This window comes from Marmota flaviventris, chromosome 17, assembly GCF_047511675.1.
Source record: "Marmota flaviventris isolate mMarFla1 chromosome 17, mMarFla1.hap1, whole genome shotgun sequence".
NCBI classification, from domain to species: domain Eukaryota; kingdom Metazoa; phylum Chordata; class Mammalia; order Rodentia; family Sciuridae; genus Marmota; species Marmota flaviventris.
Window position 1 is genome coordinate 67547713 of NC_092514.1, and position 27714 is coordinate 67575426.

A 27714-nucleotide genomic window follows, 5' to 3' on the forward strand; every position below is an offset into this window, starting at 1 on the left:
CTGAGGTCAGGGGGAGGTGGGGCTGGGCTTGCTCATGGGGCTCCTGCATGGGATCCCCATCTCTTCTGACAATATTAAGAATAGATTAAGAATAGAGAGTGAAGTGAGCTTCATAGAGCAGCTTCCCCAGGATGACTGGTAGGTATTAAAAAAAAAAAAAAGTAACTTAGAATGATTTTTTTTTTTTGTGGGGCGGGGGGGCGGTAGCAGCATCTGCCAAAACAGTTTTGAGGTCAGGGTTGGATTCCGCTATTGTAAAACTTTTCATTGGTGGGGGTTGGTGGGCAGTGGACTAATATAGCTTAGTTCCGTGGCTTGTGCATAGGAGATTCTCCATCAATGTTAACAAAACAAACGCATGGGCGAGGGTTGCAAAGAGGATTTCTTCTGAATGGGAATTCTGGTCTCCTTCCCACTGCCTGCATCTCAGTCTTTGTAGATACGCGATACGTTGTGTGTGCGTTGGGTGGGGGGGAGGACTTCATTTCTCTGGCTTATTGGTAAACCAAATCCAGTCTGAATTTTATGATACCAGACTACACGAGTCTTTTTCAAAGGCTGCCACTGGCTTAGCATTATCTGAAAAGAGGAATCCAGCTGCCCTGGGCTTTGCAGAGCCCTCTCAGTCAATTTGCAATTAGTCCTGATCAGAGAGCACTGGGTATGGAGAAGGAGTCAGCCCAGCTCCGCATGCGTTCCTGGGTAGTGGAGAGAGAGAGAGAGGAGGAACTGGAGGTTCCTGGAAATGGCAGAAGAGGGAGGTGGTCAGGTCTCCAGCTGGCTCTTTATCCTTGTGAGACAACCTGGGTCTGTTGGCAATTTTTAAGTTCCCATCCTGGGTAATATTTTTTTTTTTTTTTCCAGAGGAGAAGGAGGGAAAGTTGGAGAGCAGCTGTTCTCTGGAAGTGATTAAACCCTAGAGAGATACACATAATCATAGAAAATGGAGAAAAAGATGGTTTATAAGCTCAAAATTAGTTCCATGCCTTTGACACTAAAACCACTTCTCCTCTGGTGCGGGAAGGACATCTCTGGATCATGGCACTAGACCTGGAGTTTTAAAGGTAAGCTTGACTGACCTTTGAACCCACAGCACCCAGCCACGAAGCTCAACTCATCAGTTGTGGGCGCTTCAAACGTGGAGGACGGTGAATGAGTGAGAAGAAAACATGCTGAACAACAGAAGCTTTTTGGGGTAGATGGTGACTTTCATCTTTTGACAGTGCCACCCAGCCACCAGCCACCCAGAGAAGAGTCGTCATCTCTGCAGAAAGCAGCAGTGCCCCCTCCCCCCCAAGGATGGTGGCTTGACAGGTGTGAAATGTGCTGAATTTCAACCTCTTTGCTGAAAGTCAATGGAAAAATGTGTGACCACTGCTCATGTCTCTGGCTTACTGGGCCTTCAGGCTGTGTCTTTTAAAGGGGAACGACGTTTTCAGACCCTTGGGGAACCCTCCGGTTTTGGCTTGAGCAGCAATTCCTGACGCTGGTGGTATGTTGGAATCTCCTGAGAGGTTTTCAAGCATGCGAGTGCACAGGTGCAATTGCACACATCTGAGTTTTGGTGAGAGGGACCCTGGACAAGCTCCCCCAGGGGATCCATAAGCGGGAAGCGGAGCCAAGACACCACCGTGTTGGAATTTGAGTTTACCTGTGCTGGAGTAATGACACTCACCCTGTAGCTTCTCCTCCAGGTGCCACCCAGCAGGCAAACTGGGGGCTTTGGAAGGTGGAAATGATAATCCCGTGGCTTACAGGATTCGATTGGAGTCAGCATGTTTTACTTTTGACAGTGGCTTCGATAAGCCAAGAAAATCCCGAGTGTGTATATTGAAAAGTTATTTGGTTGGATTAAAGCTTTATTGCTTTTTGCCAACTTTTGAATTGGGAGGAAATGATTAGTGTTGGAGAAATGTCATGATTTCCTTTCAAGCAAGATTTGGGTTATTATTTTTTGAATCCCCAGCTCCTAGCACGGAGCCTGCCATGTGGTACGATGTTCAAAATGCTAACGTAATCATAGTGGCTGCTGCTCGCTGGCTCGTCCTGTAACATTCAGCATTTTATATAGGGAATGGGTCAATCAGGGTCTCTTCATTTTATAGGGTACGAGAGGCAGAATTGTAGGATGGTCCACCATTCTGCCCCGTCTTGTGCACGTCCTAGACGATCCCCTCTTCTTGCACGCGACTACAACGACCTATGGCTTCTGGGACTGTGTTACAGGATGGAAAAGATAAAGGCATTTTGTCACTAAGGACCCTAATCAGTTGATTTTAAAGTGACCAAAGGGGGGCATATCGGGAGGGGCCTGACCTAATCAGACGAGCCCTTTAAAAGAGAGTCCAGGTCTCAAAGCCTGCTGGCCCTGAAGAAGCAAGCCGCTGACAGATGGAAGGCTGCCAGGAAGTGGCCCCTGCCAACAGCTTGGAGTCTCAAATAAAACGTCCAGCAGAAGGCTCAGCGAAGTTGTGCCCAGATAGATCCCTGACCCACAGAAACTGTGACAGAATGAACAGGTGTTAAACCACCCAATGTGTAGCAAGAAAACGTCAGCCCACGAGTGAAGGAAGAGCCATGCAGAGAGGCTAATGGACCGGTCAGCTGTTAAACCAGGACTTGCTCTGGCCCTTATAAAACGAAGCTCAGGGTCGCCGGCTCTGTAAGCTCTAAAGTGGGCGGTGGCCAGGGCTGACTCCACCTGTGAGCTGCGTGCTGTGAGGGGCGGGGCTGCTGCATGTCCCACCTGTGGTTTCCAGACACACCTTGGGGGAGAAAGGGTACCTCCCAGATTCTGGTCCCCAGCTGTCCCTCTGTAACTCAGGAGCTAGAGAAGGACAGGAGAATGCTTTTATCAGGACCGGGAGCCAATCTGCTGAGTGCTAAAGAAATCTCGAGAAAAGGACGTGGCTCTTGTCCCAAGGCTGTGGTCCCGTGGTGACACCCACCTGCCTGGCTCCAGCTGAGAGGGTGCTGGCCTGGTTTTCTGATCAGATGCAGGATGGAGACCTCCTCATCCCTGTAGTTACCCATCTTGAAAGAAACGCTCTCCGTGACCTCCAGTAGTAATGTACCCTTCAATCCAGCGTTTCTGGTTTGTTAAGGAGACAGAGAGAGAGAGACAGAGATGGAGAGCAGAGAGACAGACAGACAGCTGGGGATTTGGTTCCTCTGGGACCCTCCTGGGATTCTTGGCGGGACCCTGGCTCTGCTGGGAGGAGGAGGAGGCTCATTTTTGTGAGTGGACATGGGTTCTAAGCGGTTCTCAGGGTGGGAGCCAGTCACCACCCTGCCACCTCGTGCAGAGGCCAGGGGTGTCCCACCAGGGCCCATCATGAGTATTTGGAAGGTGAGCTTCACGGTTGCCCATGGTGTGAACTTGGCCGGGTGTCAGTTAGCCGCTGTGTGACCTTGAGGAAGCCACCTGACTTCCTTAACCTTTGTTTCTTCTTACGAGATCAGGAATAAGAGTGCCCGGGCAGCCCTGTTGCTCCGTATCCGTTCCCCCGTCTTCCTTGGCAGGAGGATCTCCACTCTGGGATGGAACCTGTGTTTCCCAGCCCAAGCCACTCCAGGGTTTTGGAGTTGGAATGAGTTTGACAGCTCTGGCTAGTGACAAGTAAGAGTCCTTTGGTGGGAAAGAGAGGGGGGGGCCTTGAAAAGTGGTTATTTTCTTGTACATAGATAGGAAGTGCCCAGAATTCCTCCTGCATCCACCTGTTATCCTCTTCCTGCCTGGAATGTGCCTGGGATGCACCAAGGTGAGCAGCCATCTTGTCAACATGAGATTAAGGAGGAGCAGAAAGCTATGCATGCCGGCTCTCTGATGGGTCACGGAGCCACCTACCAGCCCCCACTGCCTTCCTCCAGACAGACTGCTAAGTGGAGGGAGTGCCTTTCTCTTCCTATACTCCTCCTTTTTATCCTTCAGGCCAAATTCACTTCTCTCTGATATAAAAAAATGTGCTTTATAAAGTAAATTCCCCAAGCATTTGAAAACACTTGGAAACTGTCAAGTGTTAACATGTGCGGGGAGTAATCCAAAGTCTTTAGCCTAAAGAAGAGAGGGCTCAGTGGGGGACAAGACAGTTCTGTCTCCTTCCTCCCTCCCTCCTTCCCCCTCTCTCCCTCCCTCCCTCCCTCCCTCCTTCCTCTCCCTTCCTTCTTCTCTCTCTCTCTCTCTCTCTCTCTTTCTTCTTTCTTTCCTGGATTGAACCTGTAGAGCTTTACGACTGCACCACATCTGCAGCCCTTTTTATTTTATTTTTTTATTCTGAGACAGGACCTCACTAAGTTGCCCAGGCTGGCCTCAAACTTACGATGCTCCTGCCTTGGCCTCCCGAACCGCTGGAATGGAATTACGGGCGTGCACCACTGCCACGGGCAGGACAGTTGTTTTCAATATCTGAAAGGCTGTGTTGTAGAGTTGGGATCAAACTATTTGGCTCTACCCCAGTGAGTGGGATTGGGACCTTTGATGGAAGCATCTGGAAGGTGGGTTTGGATTTGTCTACAGCACTAAGGGCCCTAGTTGCCAGAGACAGGGGCCCGTTTCAGTGCAAGGTCCCCGTCCTCGTTGTACTTTAGTGCAGATTGAACTACCTCTCACTGGACTAGGCACAGGGTAATGTGCTCTCGCGTTGGGTTCTTTGGTGAATTAGTTGGTGAGTTGTACAGTTATTTAGCACCTACTATGTGTCAGGCTTTAAGTGGTCAGACTATAACCTTGAAGATCTTGCTCCTCTATAACCATAAAGATCTAATAAAAAAAAAATCTCACCCAACCTTTTTTAATATATATATTTTTTCAGTTATACATGAGCACAATATCTTTATTTTGTTTATTTACTTTTATGAGGTGCTGAGGATCGAACCCAGGGTCTCACATGTGCGAGGCGAGTGCTCTGCCGCTGAGCCACAACCCCAGCCCCTCACCCAACTTTTTGATTCTCGGATTCTGTGTGTGTTGTGAGTTCCGTTCTGCACCATGGAAGACCAGGACACCAAGACCTGCAGCGAGTTTCACGTGCCACACAGCTCACTCTCTCTGAGCCTCAGAGCTACCTGCTTTCCTGTATTTTCAAGTCTTCTGTTCCTTTCAGGAAGGAAAAAAAAAGAACAACAACAATAAAACCCCAATTGTGTCTGCCACGCCACCCAGACCCAGTTAGCATGTTTGGACAGGATATGCAGTTACCCAATATTGTCTGAAAGATGTGTTTTCCTGACTCTGGACAAATTGGAGCAGACTTTCCCTTTGATGTGCAATCTTCTGTCTCAACACACCACTAAACCAGTCAGGGTCACTCCAGGTGAACTGGGCTGGCACGAAATCATCACATAGAGACAGAGGAAGACCTTTTTCTTTGGGTTCTGTGACAGCTCTGCTGACCGAGCGGCCACAAAGGAGGCAAGAGAGAGAGAGAGAGAGAGAGAGAGAGAGAGAGAGAGAGAGAGCAGGCCTTGAACCCGGGCTTTTATTGGCTGTTCCATGGAATATTCTATCCCCCAAAGGGCAAAGGGGTAGGATTACAAAGGAACAGGTGAGTGTAACTCAGCCTCAGCAGGTGACATCTACTCCTGGAGCCATGCTTTGTTATCTGAGCTGGGTAACACCCAAGTCACTGTGACCTGGCTCTGCTGTGCCAGACTGAAGGCAATAACTGTTCAGAACTCAGTGCATCAGGACTTAAAGGTGTCTGCATCCAGGGCAGCTCCCGACAATCTTCCAAATTGCCTGGTATCCTCAAGCAGAGGCAGATCATATGCAGGCACTGTGGTTCCACGGCCTATGACCCATGGTGCACTGGCTAGGGAGGGCTGTGGATTCCTTGGTCAGTCACTCTCACTATTCTCTGAGCTTAGATCCCCCAAATTGCTGCGGAAACCACACATTTCCAAGCAAAACCATTTTTAAAAAAAATATTTTTGAGTCTCTTTTTTTTCGGGCACGTGCACCCATCTCCCGCATGCTTGGGAATCCTCATCAGACGATGAAACTCAACCTATCTTCTGCAGCGGGCCACCCCCAAGGCCAGCAGTCCACCGCTCCGGCCTCCTTCTCTCTGTGGTGCTTTGGGCTTGCATGATGGAGCACGGGCATGGGGCTGGCTACAGGAGCCTGCCTGACACTGGTTAAAGTATCTGCTGGAAAATTTACTTTGCAATTTCCTGAGCTTTCAGGGTCAGAAGTGGGTAGAGACCCCAGATGGGAGGAAAATCTATTCACTTTCAAGTGGGAGGAAAATAAGAAGCAGATAGGCTTGAGTGGGGGCAGGCTGTACCTTCTGAGCTCAGGCTTTCTTAGGAAGCAGACACTCACCTTCTCCTGAGATGATTGTCTTATTCCAAACAGGACCACCCAGGTAGGGGGGAGTGGTATTCAAATTCCCCCTCCCCTAACATTGCTCGGAGAAGGGAATGGAACCCTTTAGGTGGGCTCTGCATTAGTGTCTTTGACCATCTTCATCAGTTTTATTCACTGATATGTTTTCAGTACCTGGAACAGCGCCCAACACACAGTAGGTGCTTAGCGAATATTTGTTCAGTGTAAAAATGACTATTTCTGTTGCCTGAGTTCTCTCTAAAAATTCCTGTCAACTAGCTGACTCTGCATTAATGCCCAAAATGGAGGTTAAAAAATAGGGAAGGAAGCTTTGATCTCTGGACAGAATTGAAGAGAAATATAAACTGGGGCGTCTGGAAGAATAGGCGAGAGTCAATGTGGCTGTGCGGGTTGTTTGGGGGATTTCCCGTAGAGCGTCTGACAGGGGACAGGCAAGGGTCAGGAGTTTTCCCCCCGCAGCCTTTGAAGTTGACATCTCTCTCTGAACTCTGTCCTCAGAGAAGATTTTGCACTTTTTGCTTCAAAGCCAAAGCTTTCATCCTAAGGTAGACGGTCTCCTCTCTCTTCTCTTCCACGTGTGCTACTTCTATTCTCTCCATTTTCCTTACCCTACAATTCTCCTTAATTACTAGTTCCAGTCCTCGGCAGGAAGACTGGGTCTTTGCAAAAATAAAATCCATTTTCTAAGTTCTTCCTTATCACGTTCACATGTCCACAGTTTTCATGAGCCAGAACATGACTCAAGCTGGGAAGTCAGAACCGTGACTTTCAAAAAAAAATGCATAGCATCTGCTTAACTCAAAACTCGGTCTGACTCTGCAACCAGGGCCTGGAGATAGTTGGGAGAATTTATGTTCCCCTTCTGGCAGCTGCAATTTGTCACTCCTGTTAGCACCTGGAGTAGGTAATAACTCTGCTAATGATCTGAGGGGTTGCATCTCCCAATTAGCACGTGAGGCTTAAAGATCACTTCTCACCTTAAAAGTATCCCGTGGCTTCTCTCCCTCTATGCATACTTAGAGGATGCATCACGTATTTGCACAAAGTTTGATTTCTTTAGCTAGAGAAAGAACTGGGAATGCAGAGATGACTTCCTGGTATCTTCGGCAGCTCTCTGCACTGACCATACAGATCCTCTGGGTGTTTAGCCCCGGGTGGCAAATCAGGGCTTCAGAGCCACAAACAAGGCAAAGGGGAAGAGACGAGGGGAGGGGGAACTGGAGGAAAAAAAATCTACAAGAGGAGGAAGGAGGTGAGGTGGGGACATGCGTCAGCCAGCTCAGTTGTCTTCTGTGTGTCAGCTTCAGGATGCCTCCCTGTCCTCCGAAGACCTCCACTGCTGGCCCTGGGTGATTCTGTCCTCATACTTGAAAAGACACTGGTTGGCTAGTGTCTGTTCCCTGTCTTATTGGAGTGTTCCTGGGGTTCAAGTGTGTACCTCACTGGGCTGGGAGACGAGGTCCAGGATGGAAAAGCCCAACTCTGCAGAAACAGTGACAATAAATAAATTGGTCACAGTCCACTGTGGCCCAATGCTGGATATCACCTAAATATGAAAATCAGTTTCTGAGCCAGAAGTTCAGTTGCAGCTCTGCAGATTTCTTTTTACAACCGTTGAACAACATATATGTACTAGTCTTGTCTTATGACGTCAGTTCTGCCCTTGCCCAGCTTCAGAGCTCCATTTCATAAGCCCAAAGGATGCCTGGAAGTGCACTGGGCCTGGGTCTGTGGCTGTTATGGTTCATATCTAGAATATTCCTCCCCAAACTTATGTGTTAGGAAATGCAGCAACATTCAGAAACAAAAAGATTGGACCATGAAGTTTATAACCTCATTAGTGGATTAATCCACTTGATGGATTAATCATTCGAATGAACCACTGGGTGGTAGCTGGAGGCAGGTGGGGTGTGGCTGGAGGAAGGAGGTCACTGGAGACATGGCCTTGGGGACTATATCTGTCCCTGGCCCCTTCTTCTCTCTCTCTCTGCCTCTTGGCCGCCATAAGCAGAGCAGCCTTTCCCACCCTGCCTTCCTGCCATGATGTTTCTGCAGCGGAGTCACCAACTGTGGACTGAGAACTATGAAACCATGAGCCAAAGTAAATCTTCCCTCCTCTCAGTTGTTCTTGACCGGCATTTTGGTCGCAGCAACCAAAAGCCAACGCACACAGTGGCCCCGGTTGGCCTTACCTTTTGCATCTTTCTGAGGTTCTGTTTTGCTGGGAGAAGGACCTTCCTCGGGAGCCTGTTCTCCTGTCTCCTTTGCTCTGTTCTCAGTGCCCGGGGCTCCCTCCTCCTTCTGCAGTGACCGACCGTGGGGCGGGTGCTGGTCTTCAGGTGGGTCTTCTTGCTTCTTGTTCTTCCTCTTCCTCTCACAGGGAACTCTAAACAGAGAAGGAATCCACCATTAGTTCTGAGGGTCTGAAGAATGGAACAGTCCCCAAATGAGTGGCCAGCATGTGGCCGTGAGAACAAGGGGTTGCACTGGAGTCCAGCTTCATGAAGAATGATTTAACCTGGATGAAAAGAAGTTGATGCTCTCGGCAGACTCTTTCCTTCTTTCCTTCCTTCCTTCCTTCCTTCCTTCCTTTCTTTCTTTCCACAATTAGGAGAAGAGTGTGCCCGTGTTCTCCAGAGCAGTCAGATAGGTGACCCACACTAAGGCCTCCGGTGGGGACACCATGCTTTTTGTTCTGTGGGTAGAGCAACATCTGCAGGTGAGATTCTGACCCCACCCTACATTATGTCAATTATTATTATTTTTTGACTTATGACACAGTTCCTCAGGGACTCTCAAGCACCCAGGTCTTCTCCCCTCCAAGTCCTCCTGATCCGAACCTGCTCACTTCTGCACCGTCTTCACTCCTTCCCCTAGCACTGATACACCAGAAGAACCACCCGAGCCTGGAAAATGCCTCAGGCTCTCAGGCTTCTGGGACTTGGCCTGGGTCCCTCCCTCCGGTGGGAATGCAGCACTTCACCATCCTCCTGAGAATGTCCACTTGTCACTTCCTTCAGGGCTCTGTCCATGATAACCCCTGACTCCCACCTGCGAACATAGCCCTGTCCTTCCTCTGGATCCTAGAGCCGGGCAAATACATTCATTTTATTAATGATCAGTTGTGCTTCAAGGGTCCGTTCTCACGCCACCTTCTGCTATAAGAAAAGTATGTGCTCCGCGAGGTCAGGCATTCTGGCCACCTGTTGAACAGTGGTCTCTAACATGCAGCACTGGATCGTGCAAGAGGCAGATGCCCTGCCCCTATTTGATGGGTGGACGGCAAAATACTGGGTGAAGACAGAGAGGAACAAAAATGGCAGATTCAAAATATCAACTAAGGGGAAGGGAAAGTCTGGATGCCTTTTGATCAATCCCAGTGTTATGGTTTAAGTAGGAAGTATCTCCCAAAAGTTCAGGTGTGAGGCAATGCAAGAAAGTTGAGAGGTGAAATGATTGGGTTATGAGAGCCCTAACTAATCAAAAAGTCAATCTGCTGTAGGGATTAACTGGGTGGTCACCTGGGCCGGTAGGGTGTGGTTGGGGGAGGTAGGTCACCGGGTGCATGCCTTTGGGACATATATTTTGACTTGGTGAGCAGAACTCTCTGCCCCCATTTCTGGATTGCCATATCCTGAGCTGCTTCCTCTCTAGACCCTTCCCCATGCCCTTCTGCCTCTGTGCTCTGCCTCATCTTGGGCACAGAGGAATGGAGTGGGCCATCTATGGACTGAGACCCCAGAAACTGTGAGCTCCATATAAAGTTTTCCTCCGCTAATTGTTCTTTTCAGGTCTTTTGGTTACCATAGTGAACAGCTGACTAAAACACCCAGAATATTAACTATGGGGGAGGACAGTCTGGGGGAGCGTTTTAGTCAGCCCCAAATTCACAGTGGTGACGAGAAGGTCCTTCTGTAAAGGCTGGGCCTGGGATTGGTTAACAGTGTCCTGGGATCAGTTAAGGGCTCAGAGAGCAGGACACGGCTTGGCTTTGGCATTGTGGCTCTTCCCTCTGCAGAAGTACTAGGGGTAACATCTAAGATGGGTTTAATTTTTTTCCTCAAAAAAACAAAAGAAATTTAATCTGAAAACCAGCATCCTAAAGGCAGTCATTAGAAGGTAATGGTTAAAGATTTAGAAATAACAGAGTCCCTACTGGACCCTTAATGGGAACATCAGTCATTGAATTATCTTCATAGATATTGGACAGAATTCTGAAATTTTCTTCATGCCATCCAGATTTAAAAAAAAAAAAAGAGTCTCATTTTTCTTTTATGACCTTGAGCTTGGTTTCTGAAGTTGTGGTTCGTGAAACCTCCGTCTACTTCTCTTGCTCCTCTCAAAAGACCCAGCTTAAGGCATTAATGAGCCTCACAGTGATGTGTAGCTGGGCAGATTTTTAGGCCAACAAAATTCTTAAGCTTGGAAAAACATCTGCTCTCTCCATTCATTAATTTCCTCCAAGTTTTCCAGCAAGTGGTGAATTTGACAACCCCAAGGCACATTTTGGCACTTTAAGGAAATCTATATTCAATGAGCGTGTTATTATACATTTCCCTAGTGCCCTCTTCAAGGATCTGAAAGTGTCTTGCTCACTTTGGGATTCTGGTCTATAAAGCTGTGGCTCAGCATTACCAGCTCCCTCCTGTATCTGGCGGATATGCAAATGAGCCCACAGGACTCAATTAAGCCAGGCCTTGTCAAGATGGACCGGGCATCCAGTGCCTTTCACCAGGACAAATTCTGATGCTTAGAAATTATACTCATAAAATTTTTAAAAGACAATTTTTTTTTTTTAAAAAAAGGCCCTGAGTCAAGAAACCAGGAAGGAACTGACCAGATTTTCATCTGTTTCAAATTAAACGTGTTTATTACCTTCGCATCCCCCTTCCCAGCTCCATGAAATCAGTTAGAAAATATCTTCCGTTAATCTTAACAGAAAGCATATTTTTTTCGTTAAGTTTATCTGGCCGCTTGCTCTCATGCACAGGGCGGCGACACCTCTTGTTTTGACTCTGATGTGTGCTTTATTGGAGGCATCACTTGGTGACTGTGGGCTCCAGTCACTCAATATTTATTTTTGCCATTATGTCTCAGGATCTCTGCTAGATGTTTTGAGCACAGTAGGAAAAAGACAGTAAATATAAAAGTCACGTAATTGTAGTTCATGGAAGGTTCCAGAAAGGAAAGAAAGAAGGGAGGTCGGGACAGGGAGTAGCTGTCAAGGACCACCTTTAGTCTGGGTGGTCAGAAAAGGCTCTTAGAGGGGGAAAATGGAGCTGAGACCTGGAGAATAAGAATGAACCACTGAGAGTAGCTGGGGATGGGGTGTTCCTGCAGAGGAAGAGGCAGCCGTCATGGTTTTGATGCAGTCAAAGCGCTTGCCATATTTGAGGATGAGAAAAAGCCAGTGGGGTCAGAGTGGACAGAGGGTGGGAGACATGGCATGAGGTGAGCCTGCACAGAAGCCTGATCCAGGCTAGGAGGTCGCGTGGAAAGTGGCTGTGATTTTTGACTTTGTCCTAAAAGCAGTAGGAGCCGGGGGTGGGGGGTGGTAGAGAGTTGGAGGGTAATGTCATTTTATGAAAATTTGCATTTTATGAAAATCAGGCTGTCCAGAGGCTGGGGTAGGAGCTGGTTGTCTGGGTGCAGGATGGAGCAGTGGTTGGTGCTGGTAGAGCATCACTGGAGAGGAGAGAGGGAGAGTTGGAGGGAGGGAGGGGTGGAAAGAGGTTTTTAGGGCACCACTGACAAACAAGGGTTGCTGACACGTTGGCTTGAGGGGCTAGAGACGGGGAGACGAGGGAGCTGCTAGTGTTTTGGCATGAACTAGGGTGTGGATGATGGATGGGCGGGGGTCCCAGGGAAGGAAGGGCTGTTTGGTGGGAGGGTGGTGAAAGGAAACCCATCTTGGAAACATTAACTGGGGAGACCTGTTCCTAAGCACTCCGTAGAAGCAAAGAAGTCTTTTGGCAAAACATCACTTGAAAGTTAACCCTTCTAATTTATGCCTCTAGACCTCTCAAAAATCACAATAGGAACATTTGAAAGAACATGCAGTAGAGCTTGAAACAGCCAGCGTTTGGGAAACTGGAGACAATTTTAGGGTTGGCAATAAATCCAGCAAATGACATCGCACATGGAAATATGTAATCACAGATTTTTCTCCTCGGCCGGCCACTTCTTCTCTGGCCAGACTTGGTGACCATATTACAAATAACATGCTAGTTGACATGTGGGAGCTGGAAGGCTGCTTGTGCTGAGGGGGTGGCTAAAACATCCAGAAAGAGGATGGGGGTTATGATTCAAAGAGGGAAGGACGGACTTGTGCTCAGAAGACGATAAGATCTACTTATCTACTTCGCATTCTAAGGAGGGCAGCTCATTTTTAAAAAGCTACTCTTCAACATGACGTTCTCTCTGTAAATCAAAATCAAAATAGCTGGGGCCCCCTGTAGCTCTTTCTACAGCCGATTTGTTTCTGCAGATCCTGTTTGTTTTTCCACAGGCCTGCCCTGCTCTTTGCTTGGCTTATCTCTTCTTCTGTTTGGAGTTCTGAAGGTGTCCATGGGGCTCTTAGGAAGCATAATGGTCGGATGACCGGTTAGCATTCTGCAAAGAGAAATGCGTTATTTGGACCTCATCACTGAGACTTGATGTGGAAGAACAGATTTTTCCCAGTGGGTTTTTGATTTGTGCATCTAGAATCTCAAGGTCCTGCTGGGTGAAAGTCCTCTGCCATTGGTAGAAAAAGCTTACATTTTGGAGTCAGAGAGGCCTGAGTTCAGTCCTCAGCTCTGCTATTTTCTATTTTGTAACTTAAACCTTGTGACGTCATGTCTTTGGCCTCAGTGGATAATTATACATCTGTAAATTTCAGGCTTGTTGTGAAGAAGATATCACACATGTCAGGTTCTTAGCATGGTACTTAATCCATGCTGGTAATCCAAATGGTTTATATCATGTCATTATCATCAGGCTTGCAAACAGAGGGTTGTCGGTTTGACAGGGGACGCCAATTCTGGGCTGGCAACCCTGGGAAGGGGTGGAGGGTGTTGGAAGGATGCGGTGGGTTTTGGACCTGTTATAATCTAGCAAAGGTTGCAAAATGGAAACTCCTGGGGTGTTGACTTTCACTCACTCATTTTTCAAACTGAATTAAAAATTTAAATTGAACAGAGTTTAAAATGGAGAACTCTCCTATGCAACGTGGATTGGCAGCTTCTCTTGTAACATCCGTTCAATTAAAACAGGATTCCCATTCCAGATGATGACCCTCGGCAGTGACCTCCAAGACAGGCTGTTTCCAGGTCTCTACTCCCTTCCCTGGCTCCCCACCTTCTTAGACAATCTGGTCTCAGATCTTATATTGTGACTGTTGAAAAATGAGCATTTTTAGCTTCAGACACTCCATCTGTAAAATGGAGATGGCAATAATGTTTATCCCCACAGAAGGTCCTTTTGAGGATTAAATGACATCAACAAAAAAGATTTTCCACAGTGCTTGGCAAACAGAAAAAGACTCAGTGCTAGCCCCTGTTCACCATCATGGGGTGACTTTGCGAATTAGTGGCATTGAACTGGAACTCGCTGTAACTTTGGCAGCTGTTTGTGAACAGCCTAAAGAAGAACGTATTCTTCTGGGGCAGGAAGAGACGACTTGGACCATGTGGTATCAGCAGATGGAGAGTTGGGGATTGGTTTCAACAGGATTTGCTAGTGGTTACGCGGGAGTATGAGAGGAGGGAGAGGGGTTAATAATGTCTCCTAAGTTTAATGCGAGGAGCAACCAGAATCACGGAGGTGCTGTTTACTGAGACGTGTCAGATGAGCATTTAATTCATGGTCCACATTACAGACAGCCCTCTGTATACAAACGTTCCCGACCTACAAATTCAACCAACCGCAGACTGAAATATTTGGGAGAAAAACTTTGAGTTTTCAGTTGCACTGAACTAAGTATCATAAGTACTCTAGAGATGATTTAAAATACACGGGAAGATATGTGTAGTTCCCACAAATAGGATGGTGCTTTATATGAGGGACTTGGGTGTCTGTGTATTTTGGTACCCCTGGGGTTCCCCAGGGATACTTAGATGGGCACTGATAGAAATAAAACCGGTAAAGACAGACAAACGTTACCAGTATATAATAGTTTTGAAAAATAGCGTAGTTTTTCTTTTTCATACTTGCTTGTACTTGACCCCCCTGTTCCTTTCCCTTCCAGGGAAGTGTTTGACAGGGCACCTTCTGTTTGCCTCCTGGTGCTGACACGTTTGGATCATGTCAGTGGCTCACTGGCCTCTGGTGTCCGGTTGGGTTAGGCCGATGGACAGCTTCATCAGGAAGGCAAAAGGAGGAAGGATGACTGACACTGACCAGAGATTAACCTAACAAAAGAGGTGAAGAATGTGTACAATGACAACTACAAAACACTAAAGAAAGAAATTAAAGAAGACCTAAGAAGATGGAAAGACCTCCCATGTTCTTAGATAGGTAGAATTAACATTGTCAAAATGGCCATACTTCCAAAAGCACTATACGAATTCAATGCAATTCCCATCAAAATTCCAATGTAGAAATTGCATTTCTCTAATTCCAATTAGAGAAATGCAAAAAGAAATAGAAAAAGCTGTCATGAAATTCATTTGAGAAAATGACAGGCCCAGAATAGTCAAATAATCCTTAGAGGAAAAACAAAAAAAGAAGCTGTAGGTATCACAATACCAGACCTTAAATTATACTGCTGCAGTCCGGCTGCAGCAAAATAACCGGGGGGTGACGAACAACTTGTGTACATTGATACAGCAGGAGTGGGAGCTGTTTATTGTAGGACAGGAGGGGTATATATACATTCCACACAGCTTATCTAATTAACATAAACTAGATACAGCAGTCAACTAACAAGGAATCTCCACACTTAATGGCTCCCTGGAGTTACTTCACAAACCACTCCCTCTTGCAAAATGCCAGGCACCATCTTGACTCGTTTACAGACTTTAACATTATACTACAGAGCTATAGTAACAAAGGCGGCATTGTATTGGCATGAAAATAGACTTGTAGACCAATGGTACAGAACAGAGGACACAGAGACAAACCCACATAAATATGGTAATCTCATATTAGACAAAGGACCAAAACTTTACACTGGAGAAAAGATAGCTTCTTCAACAAATGGTGCTGGGAAAAAAATGGAAATCCATATGTAATAGAATGAAAGTTAACCCCTATCTCTCACCTTGCACAAAAATCAATGTGAAGTGGATCAAAGACCTAGAAATTAGACCAGAAATCCTGCACATACTAGAAGAAAATGTACACTCAACACTTCAACATAGTGGATCAGGAACTGACTTCCTTAACAAGACTTCTAAGGAGCAAGAAATAAAATCAAGAATCAATAAATGGGATGCATTAAACTAAACAGCTTCTTCACAGCAAAGGAAACAATCAAGAGTGTGAAGAGAGAGCCCAAAGAATGGGAGAAAAATTTTTGTCACCTGTACCTTAGGTGGGGCATTAATTTCCAGGATATACAAAGAATTCAAGAAACTCAACACCAAAAAACCTCCAATAACACAATCAACAAGTGGGCAAAGGAACTGAATAGACCCTTCTAAAAAGGAAAAAATATGAATCGATAACAAATATATGAAAACATGTTCAACATCTCTAGCAATTAGAGAAATGCAAAATAAAACTACACTGAGATTTCATCTCATTCTAGTCAGAATGGTAACTACCAATACAAGCAACAATAAATATTGGCAAGGAAGTGGAGGGAAAAGGTATGATCATACATTGTTGGTGGGACTGCAAATTGGTGCAATCACTCTGGAAAGCAATATGGAGAGCCCTCAAAAAACCCAGAATGGAGCCATCAATTTGATCCAGTTATCCCACTCTTCAGCATATAGCCAAAGAATTTAAAAATCAGCATACTATAGTGATGCAGCCACATCAATGTTTATAGCAGCACAATTCACAATAGCTAAGCTATAGAGGCAACCTAGGTGCCCTTCAACAGACGAATAGATAAAGAGAATGTGGTATATATACACAGTGGAATATTACCCAGCCATAAAGAAGAACGACTTTATGGCATTTGCCAGTAAATGAATGGAACATGCTAAATAAATAAGCCAATCCCAAATAATCAAAGGTTGAATGTTTTTGTTGATATGTGGAAGCTACAATAAAGGAAAGAAGGAGAAGAAAAGTTCAGTAGATTAGACTAAGGGAAATGAAGGGAAGGGAGGGAAGATGGGAATAGGAAAAGAGATAGGAATGAATTTGATATAATTTTCCTGTGTACATATATGAAAATATCTAAGTGAATCTCACCATCATGTGCATCCTTAAGAATGGGGTCCTCATCAGAATAAGATCTAACCTATGCATGTGTAATTTTATCAAAATGGATTCTACTGTCATGTATAACTAAAAAGAATCAATAAAAAAGGGGTGTGGATAATGATAACAGTACTTAACCCCTTGCCTACCTCCTTGCCTGAGGGGTGGCCTTGAGCCTTCCAAGATTCTATAAATGCTACTACTCCTCTCCATACATTCTCTCCTTCTGGGTTTGGTAACATTCCTCAGATCTGCGGGTCTTGGAGCTTGGGGTGGGTAATGATTACACAGGCTCTGTTCTGTTTTTTTTTTTTTTAATTTTTTCTCTTTATTTTTAATATTGTAATTCTACATTACAGTGGGGTTCATTGCTATCTATTTGTGTGTGCCCATAACTATTGCTGTGCTGTTTCTTGGAGTACTCCTATAGCTCTCTGATGTCTTTATGAATAGTCCCTTTTATGAAAACCATTTGGCTTATCTTAAATAAACATTGCTGACGCAGGGTTCAGCGCTGTGTAGAAAATCAGAACGACTCAGGTGGAAAAGCAAAGAAGATGAGCCAGTGCAGAAGGCGAGACTCTGGTAAACTTCCACAGGTAGGAAGAGGACACGGAAACCACTGGCACAGGGGGAGGAGACCAGGCTGAGAGGGCAGGATGCGGACCTCAGCTGGGTCGTGAGGAGTGACTTCCTCTTCCCCCAGTCCACCAGAAGTGGGGCCAGGAGGGATAAGGCTTAAGAAGCTGCAGCTGGTTGAGGGAGGGTCGACAGGTCCTGGCCTGACCTCTGTCTCTCTGCTGCGTCCACCACGGCAGGAAAATGGTGGAACAGCCAGGTAGAGGGTTCCTCATGGCACGGAGCTCCTGTCCTCTTTGGAAGAGGTCACCTAAATGATGTCCTGGCATAAGCTTGTGGTCAGGGCCACAAAGCACAGAGGCCTGGTGATTTGAGGGACCTCTGGGGCCGTGGACTTCAGCAGCAGAAGCCTACCCACAAGGATCAGTTAGCCACACCAGCCAGGGACATTTAGGGACAAGACCAATCTGTAATTGAGGACCTACAGAAGGACATGTGGACTTCCCTCTGCATCCAGATACCATCCTGGGAAGGGGTGGTGGGCAAGGTGGCCCCTTGAGAGGGGAGAAGAGCCTTTGAATCCGGGGTATTTACCCAGTGAAGCTGAGCTAACCTCAGAGTGAGCTGCTTCCAACAGGAGCAGAATAAGTTACCTCTCATGGGCAATTTTAATTTTCGTCTGCCATCAGGAGGACGGGAAGCTCTCGCGGAAGCAGGTGGTTATAAAAATTAATGAACTTCCTGGCTTTTAAACCCCCCAGGGTTCTGGGTAAATGGCGACCTCTGTCCAACTCTCTCACAAGACTGGCCCTTACTCTGGATCTTCCCCTGTGAGCCAGAGTCGTAGTAAGGGTAGTGGATGAATTTTATCTAACGTAATCATTGTTTTTACTTACTAGGTCATTTTTTAGCATAACATTAAAGGGAAACAATATGGAAAGTCACGTTTTATTGGCTCACGTTGTGACAATACTGGCTGACCATTGGCCAAACCCTCTACCTTGGGAAGGTTGGTCTAACCAAATTCTGAGTTTGTCCATGGTGACGTAAAGGGACAGAGAAAGAGAAAAGGTGGGGTGGGCTGAGTGGGGGAGATGAGCGGATTACCTGGTGGTGTCACGTGCCCTCAAGTTTTGGCTCCAGTGGGTGTTCTTCCAAATACTTAAATGGGGCATTCTTAGGATGGTGTCCAAACTCAAATGTGTTGATGGAATTTCACCGGCTTTTAGCCTTTATACAAAACCCCAGGGATCATGAGAATTCCTGTCCATCCTTTCTCCGGCGTTCTAGACCCCTCTCCTGAGGTTCTGGGTTCCTTTGGCATGTTGACATTATGAGGTTCCTGGGAGCATGTGGTTGATGGAATCTCTGGGCTTTTGTGGAGTGGAGTCCTAGAGAACAAAGCTGAGCTCTTCTTACTTGGGCTCTCTCCTTTGTGTCTTAACACACATGACATTTTAAGGCAGCGTTTTGCTTGGGTGACTGGAGCATGGTCAGCGACCCAGAACGTGTTCCCTGGCTCTCGTTTGTATTGCTCTGATTGGGGGCATCTCCTGTTTTCAACGGTTGCATGCTTCTCTGAATTGGAGCTCAAGACAATCAGGTCTGCCCACATCAGTGAGTAGGGGAGAGAAGCTGTGTCACCAATGGTGCCTGCTGGAGTTGTCTAGACCTGGAATTAGGGGCTGGGGAAGCCCGTCTGTAGTAAGTTAAAGTAGTTGGCATTTTGGAGTGACATTTCCCCATGAGAGCTCTCTCAGTGGTCCACCATTTGCAGCTTCTTTGAGAGGAGTCTCTGAGGATATGTGAGGAGGCTCCTGGGGCATCTCAGCAGTCAAGGGGAAACTTCCTACCTGCCCTCTGGGGAATGGGATGGGGGACAGACTGGATAAAATCCAAACCCACATGCAGTGGACAAAGGAGTGGGATAAGTAAACAATTTAATTAAGAATTCACAGTTTTCTCGGCATCTCCTGGCTGTTGCTCCTGAAGCCCACTGTGTTACCTTAGCAGCATCACCCGGCGTTAAATCACACGGACGGAGTTAAATGGGGAAAACAGGGGCATGATCAACCAGCCTAGTGTTATCTATAACTTCAATCATGATTTATTTTTGACCTGTGAGCAACTTAAAATCATTTTTTACTTTCTAAACATACAAGAGTATTTTTGTCTTATTTCTCTCCCTTTCTTGTTTAGGAATTGTGCTCTCATTTTAAAGTACTGTGGTTAGAGAATGTGGTTTTATCAATTCCAGGTTTTTATCAATTATTTGATATTTATTGAAATGTTCCTTATGGCCACGTATTTCAGTTTTTAACAATATTCCCTGGAAATTTGAAAAGAATGCAGATCATCCAAGAGTTGACATAAAGTCCTAAATATGTGAATCATACCAAGTTCTTATGTTATTTAACTTTCCAAGATTATTATTTATTTTTTGATCACTTAGTTTGTAACAGTCGAATGTTAAAGTCACACTTGAAAAATTCATTTTTCCATAATTCGATTGACTTTTATTTTATTTTAGGTCGAAAAGTGGCTCTACATTGATCATTACATATGGTTCAATCTAATATTTTGGGGTATATTACTGATGCTTGTTGTTTCAAATGTGTTATATTTTCTGATATATAATAATCTTTCTTATCTCTTAATAATATGTTTCATTTTAAGTATATTTCATATAAATTTATATAGTCAGAGCATCCTTTATTTTGATTAACATTTTAAAAATAGAATTCATGTATCTTTATTCTGATTAAATTGTATTTTGACAAATGTCTGGCATATATTATTATTAGTTATTACTCTATTTTTTTCTTTGCTTCTTTTTTTTTGTTCCTGACTTCCTTTAGAGTAGGTAAATTTTCTTTAATATGTTTATTCCCTCATTCTACTCTTCAGGAAGTTGTATATTCTAAGAGAATTTTAATGTGTAATGATATATAAACTAATATTTTAGCTCATTTTTCTGAAGAGTCCAAGGCGATGAAATGTTTTAACTCCATTTACTCATCTTTCATAATTTTGTTTGCTAACATTTTAGTCTACTCTCTTTAGAATCACCTCTCACCTGTTAACTTGTTATCAATACTTGTTTAGATTCATCAATATGTTTAGAGGTTTCTTTGCTTACTGTATTTCTTGTATCCTGCTCATTCTTTTGGGTTCCATTTCCTTTTTTCGGGATACAGATGTTTGGTGAGTGGTAAACTCTCTGTCCTGTTTGTCTTTATTGCTCCTACACGTTAGCTGGGTATAGAAATTTAGAGTGAAATTTTGTCTTACTGCTTTCAGAATGTAATTCCATGTGTTTAACAATTTGTCTTTTTGTGATTTCTTTTAAATAGTTGTCTTTTTGAGAAGCAGTGGAATACAGTGATTAAATGCCTGAGCTTCCAAATGAGACTGTGAAATCAAATCCCAGCTTACTACTTAACCATCTGTGAGAACTTACATAAGTTTTCCTCTATCTGTGCCTTAACTCCCACATCTGCAAAGTGGGATAATAGTACATATAGTTGTTATGAGGATCAAATGAGTAGTAAAGGTACAGAACTTAGAGTTTGATTCATAATAAATGTTCAGTAAATAGTAGTTTAAAAGTAATACATATCATTAATTAACAGTTGATGTATTTATTATTAATATTATTCTATTTGTAAAACTTTGGTGTTGGTATGTTATAATTTTATTAATACTTTAAAAATTGTGATAAAGTCATTATTTTTTGTTTGTTCATTTGTTTCATGAGAGAATTTATTTTTGTCATCCCCTAGAAACTTGATGTGGCTCTGCAATCTAAGGAATCTTGTCTTTCTCCATCTTGGGAAAGCTATTATCCATTTCCACTTCAAATATTGTCTTTATTTTGTTTTATTTATGTATTCTCTCTTCAGAACCTATGATTTTGTGTACATTGGCTTTTAAAAAATATTCTATTCTCTTATCTCAAAGTTCCTTACATTAAAAAACCTCTGTATGGAATTCTGGATCATTTCTTAGGTCTATCTTCTAGTTCTCAAATTCTTTCTTCAACTGTGTCTAATCTAACTTGTCCATTGAGATTTCAGTTTCAATGACCATATTTACAGAAGTTGTACTCGGGCCTTTTAAGAATATGTTTCTTTCTTTCCCATAGTGTTTTATGCTTTTTAAAATAGTGTGCATTATTTTTCTCAGGAGTGGGATTCAGATGAGACAAGAGGGCCAAACTGTACAAATGCAAGATTGGATGTTGTCTTTATTTGAAATTTTGGTGTTTTATTTATAATGACTTTTTTGATTTGAAAAATATTGAAATAAGAGATTATTCATCTTCATTAATAATATTTTGGTATTCCCTTAAATTTCATCCCAAGGTAAGTAAGCTTTTTGACTCACCTTTGTTCCAGGCTTATAAGACAATGAGTTTTGAGCATTTTAATATCAAGGAGGCCCTGTGGTAAGGACAATGTCTACTTAGCTCATTTGTGCTATTGATATGTAACTTAAATTCATAACCTAAAGTATCATGCATGAATTTCTAGAATTCATTTTTATTTTTTCTGTAATAGCAGACCACTATTATTATCATACAGATAAAAAAGAATAGTCAGTTACCTCCTAAACATTCCAATAGAAATGATGAAGTATGTTAAATTCCTGGAACCAAGAATACCTTTATGAATTCAAGCCAAAAATATTAAGAGACCTGTAGAGTCAGTAACATAGTTCTTCTACTTTAAATATTTGTTCAGTAAGGAAAATTCCATATAAACAACATAAACATAAAGAAATTATAATATAATAAATATTGTATTATATATGTACAATATTACATTACATATGTATTTAGATGGCTTAACATATGTTTCAACTTAGTACTATTTTCTGGCCACCTACTGTGTGTTGATTACTATATTGTTTTCTTTAGCCAAGAGCTTGATTTCAATACCCAACAGTAATGCTTGTGGAGCAAAGAGTCAGGAAATAAAATAGTAATGTAGTAAGTCATATAGTAAGAAATCTAGATTACTGAATTGCCATAAATGAATGGATATTGTTCTAAGGATGCAAACAGTTCATAGCAACATTATGGATATGTTATTCATTTACTAGATTGTCAACCAATTCTGATACACATAAGATGATTAATTTGATCAACTCCAGGGGCAAGAAATCATAAATGCATATCTGAAAACAACATCTTACTCAATCAGAATAGTCATCAAATGTATATTTTAAAATATGTGTGTGTGTGTGTGTGTGTGTGTGTGTGTGTGTGTTATAAGCTCTATAACTAACTTGGGGAAAGAAATTCTCTAACAATTGTAATCATAAATCCACTGAACAAGTAACAAAATGGTTAAATGATGTGCTATGGTTAAAGTGCTGCTTTGTGCCAACATACAAGCCATGGAAGGAATATATCAGTATCTCATTGTTTCATACCTATCACCATAATGCTGAGCACATAGTAAGAACTTAGTAACTGAATAACCGAGTGACTATCTGTCTAACAAAATCCTACCAAGACACTCTGGTGAGCTTATACTTTTTCAGATAAACTCAACTGAGCTCTTTTTTTTTTTTTTTTGGTGGTGGTAGGGGATTGAACTCAGGGGCACCTGACCACTGAGCCACATCCCCAGCCCTATTTTGCATTTTACTTAGAGACAGGGTCTCACTGAGTTGCTTAGCACCTTGCTGTTGCTGAGGCTGGCTTTGAACTTGAAATCCTCCTGTCTCAGCCTCTCGAGCTGCTGGGATTTCAGGCGTGCTCCACCGCACCCAGCTCAACTGAGCTCTTGGTTGTATTCCACGGTTAGAAATCCCCCCTACATGGGTAAACCCACCATCGTCTCCACAGACCAGCATGCTACTTATTTGGTGACTTGTCAGCCCAAACACAGATATAGTGCATAAAAAGAAGGACAAAGCCTGCTTGTAGAAGCAAGATAATCACCTGGGGAGCCACAATGTCCAGTTCTCTCACTTGCAGTCTTCTGCCTTCCTTAGTCGGTGGTTCTTAAACTTGGGTGTGCATCACATCACCAGGAGCGTTTGTTAAATGTAGATCCTGGGGCTTGCCACTCACTTCCTACATAAATAACAACAGAGTGGGGCCCTGGAGGGGCTTTAGACATTCAGCATTTTGATTTCTTAATTAATATTTCAAGCTGAGTCCCAACGTTAATTACATGTCGATATATTTTCCCTTAATGACTACTCGACAGTGAAGCGCATTTCATTTGGTGATGGAGTTTAATAAATTGAGCTCCACGGAATCGTCTGTGATCAACTGTGTCTGTCGTACAATAATGGCAGTTTCATGAGGGTTCAAGCTGATAGTTTACTTCCAAATTATGTTAATTTCTCTTTTCTTCTCCTTTCTCTTTTCTCTACGTTGTTCCCTCACCTCGCTCTACACCCTGCACTTCCTACTGTCTCTTGCTTTCTCCTTTCTGCGTTTCCCTGGCTCTTTCCCTGCCTCCAAAAGCAAAATGAGAAGAAAGACTGGAGCCCAGAGAACAGGCTGGAGAACTGACAGCCCACAGCGCAGTGGTGATGAGGGTGCTCTGTGACTGGCGTGGGGCTAACCCTTTTTACCTCTGTGACTCCGGGCAAGTTGCTTAACCTCTCTGTGCTTCATTTCTTCCTCTACAGAAGAAAGATCCCAATGGTTCCCACCTCATGAGTCTTTTTGTGAAGGTTAAATAAATGAACACAGCGAAAGAACACGGAAAGACACAATAAATATTGGCGAATATTCCTGGATCAGATTCTCCTTTTCTTCAGTTTGAAAGGATACATTAAAAGATGCTCATGCTACTGAGTTAAAAAAAAAAAGTCACAAAATGATAAATGCAATCTAACTTCAGTGAAAAATATCTGTACTCATGCATATAAAATGGGCTACAGAATGAGCTAGATGATGGGTTATTTGTACCTTCCTTTGCCTAACTGTACTTTCTAATTTCTCTAGAGTGAGCAGATACGACTTGTGTGTAGTAGACGACACTCTTAGAATACGCTGAAGTAGGCCTATTTGTGTGTTTGCTGTACGTGGAATTCAAATGATCATCATGGGAACTAGGCATGTGCACAAAGGCTACAGTTGAATCTGGTCATTTCGGCTGTTGGTAGGGAGCCCAGTCAGATGGGTAATCTCAGTCTAACAGAAAATCCTTCCAAGAATTCTGAGGCTTTTCGGCACTTACAAAGTCTTCCTAAGTCTCAGCAGTGACCTGGGTAGGGTTTCCTCAGGGAGGAAAAGCCCATTCCCCTAAGGTGCTTAGGGAACAATCATACTTTGTATATTTTCAGGGTTGTGGGGTGGGGGTGTGTGGAGGTGGAGAGCCTGGCTGCGGGTATCAAAAATGTCCTTGATTCTTTTTTGTCCACTCCTTTTCCACTTCTCCTTCAAAAAAAAAAGAGAGAGAAATGTCTTTCCAATTTTCGGGACACCAAACATCCTAGTGTTCCTGAGCTGTGGCCGCGCTGTATCCTTGTTCTGGTTGTTATTATTCATCCCACTGGTCTTTATTTTCAAAAGCACCTCAGATTGAAGAATAAATGACTTGGAATCTCATTTTAAGTCCCACGTGACCCTAATACTGGTCCTGGCTGGTTAGATACCTTGGCTGGGTCCCGCGCCTAAGCTGGGCCCATGTAGAAATGGTGAATTGAGTCATAAGAACTGAAGCAATCAGCCAAGGTGCAGGGGGTGGATCTTAGAGACCATCTAGACTGGGCCACGCATGTGGACGAGTGGAGCTGATCAGCCCCTGGGGCTGACGTGGCCGGCTTGTAGCCAGCAGGAGAGGTGTGGTCCCAGAGAGGAGCAGAGAGAGGAGTTGCCTGAGCTCCTGGTGGCACCTCAGCTTGCAGTTCCAGCCCCTCCTGTGGGTGGCGTTGTGTTTAACGTGCTCCAAGCAAAAGCCCTGTCACTCTACCACTATTTCCCATTCTGTCAACTAGCTGGAGTGAGTTTCCGGTGCCGCAGACCAAGTGCTCTGTGAATTTCCAGAAGGCTGACTGCGACCATCAGAACCCACTATTATCCTCCACTTTGCAAATTTACCGGATGGCTTGTTTTTGAAGTTTTGTTTTCCAGTAGCAGAGCGAGGGAGAGTCTCGCGGTGTTAACTTGGGATTGGCTTTGGCTTCCTGCAGTTACTAATAGCAACTGAGGTTAATCCATCAAAAGAATGAAAACACTAGAGATGGAAGAAATTGCTTTGAGCCTTCCCATCAAGAATTTCATTGTTTCCGAGAGGACCAAAGTCAAGACATGTCCCTTGGATGCTGGGCACAGAGGCTCCAAGCAGTGAAATAATAATGAGGCCAGTGCTGGTTCATCTTATTTTAGTTCCATTTTTAAAAAATGATTTGCAACAGACTATGCAAACAGAGTTCCGTCGAAGAAATCTAAGCCTACTGCTCTAGAAAGTGCCGATTCCCTCTGAGTCAGACTGGATGTTATTTGGGGTCATCTAAAGCACTGAGTTTTGAGTGATTTTTTTAAAGACTGAGGAGGAAGACCTCACAGTTCATGATAGAACTGGACCTAGAATTTTAGTTTCTTGATTCCAAATTCACTAGGTCAGATGTGGAGGCCACCGGATCCCCCCATTCCAGTTCACCCTGGTGCTATGAGCCATGGCCCTTGTGAACCATGTCTTACTATATTTGTTTCTCTTCCCAGGGTGCTTCCATCAGCAGAGACTGAATGGAACCTTCTAGGACGGTAGTCTTCTTTAGGGAGGAAAGAGTTGAACGGTGCTAGGGGACCACGTTCTACAGGACACAAAAGAAAGCCTCGTGGGTGAAGGCTTAAGGCTGAAGTAGAGGAGCAAAAAGGGATGGGTCTATGTGAGTTCAAGGGTCCATTCCACAAGGGGCGGCCCTGCCTAAGGGGCTGGTACTAGTAGAAAGTGATAATCGCTTGTTCTTCGTATCTCGGTGTAGAAATATCCCAACTTAAACATAAAGTATTAAGACTAGACACAGTTCAACTTCCCTGAATTCACTAATTCAGAATTTATGATTTTTTAAGGTGGAGAACACCTGATATCTTCACATTTTTTTTTCATTTTATAAAAGAAATGAGACTGCACACAGGAAAGATATTTAAAACTCAAACAGTAAATGTTTCTTAACATTGAAACATCGAGGTGTGCATGAGATGATCAATATATTCATTTCCTATTATCGCTATTCATTAAAATCAGCTCTCAAAAATGTTACTACTTGAAGAGTAAACGGTTAGCTCTATTGCAATTCCTTCAGATGGGTGTGGGGAAGAATCATCAGACAGATCTCCAGGAAGTTCTAGATCGTGTGCTTTAGGCTAAGATGCTTGGAGGATCTCATTTATTCAGTCAGTCAACAAAAACACACTCAGTGTTAGCTCTGCACCAGGCGCTCTGCACCGTTTTCTGTAGCGGAACCAGGGCCAAGGGCTGCCTTTCTTGAGTTTCTTCTTTAAAAGTCGCTTGCTTTATGGTTTAGGTGAGTTAAGTTGCAAATACGTGTTGGCCCAAACATGGATTAGCTCTCACATCTGGTCACAAAGGACAAATTGTGTCTTCACTGCTGAAGTCGAACAGCCTTGAACAACAACAAAAAAAGCAATTATTCTTAATAAACCCTGCAGAGGGAGATGGAGGGACCACAGGGAGCCACGGATAGGCTCATTTCAGTAAGAAAAGACAAAGCTCAGGGATAAGGAGCCAATTTTCTTGATGCATTTTAAAGGGACCATGCACAAATTCATTCTTTTTATAAAAACCTATCAAATAATCTCCAACTTGGCCCCCCAAGAAGAAACAGAGCTCAGGTAAAATAACAAAAGCTTTGTTCAGCTCTTCCAAAGAGGTGAAGAATGTAACTGATACATCTGGGAGGTTCTCAGTTTAATGGAACAACTGAGCTTCAAAGAAGGAAGTACTTTTGGGGAAGAATGAAAGCAATCAGGGGCCATTGGTGGATATCTTCATGCTGAGGGGGTTTGGGAAGACTTGGAAGTGCAGCTGATGAATACTGAGCAATCCGTAGACTCTTTCTTCTGGTGGATTCTGTGTAGAAATGGGAAGTGAGAACTCCTACTTAGTGGGCATCAGCTTTGGGACGATGCTGGTACTAGATGGTACACACCTACACAGACTTACACAAGCACACGTGTCGATTCTATGTGTACATAGATTGTATATACACATGAAATTGTTATATTTTATGTGGTATAATAATTTAAAACACAGATGTTCCAAGAACTGTGATAAAAGTATTATTTGCTCATTTTATCCAGTAGGTGTCCAGGCTCAGAGGGCTACTTGCGGAAGAGGAGGAACGAGGAATGTGCTGAGTCTACGGAATTCCAGAGCCCACTGTGTTCCCACTGTACGTGGATGTCCAGAGAATAAATCACTCGAAAATCTTAAAAATCA

The 27714-nt window shown here is 44.0% G+C and overlaps 1 long non-coding RNA gene across 6 annotated transcripts; it reads left to right on the forward strand.

Moving 5' to 3' along the window:
• Positions 1–27714, forward strand: LOC114101302 (uncharacterized). 6 transcript variants are annotated; one of them, XR_011704866.1, is made up of 6 exons: positions 1–138; positions 865–1064; positions 3463–3619; positions 4283–4494; positions 4859–5543; positions 27576–27714. It is a non-coding gene; the product is annotated as an uncharacterized lncRNA (long non-coding RNA). The 6 variants fall into 6 exon arrangements; XR_003584270.2 differs by having other exon boundaries at positions 27579–27714; XR_011704865.1 differs by lacking the exon at positions 27576–27714 and adding an exon at positions 8727–9467.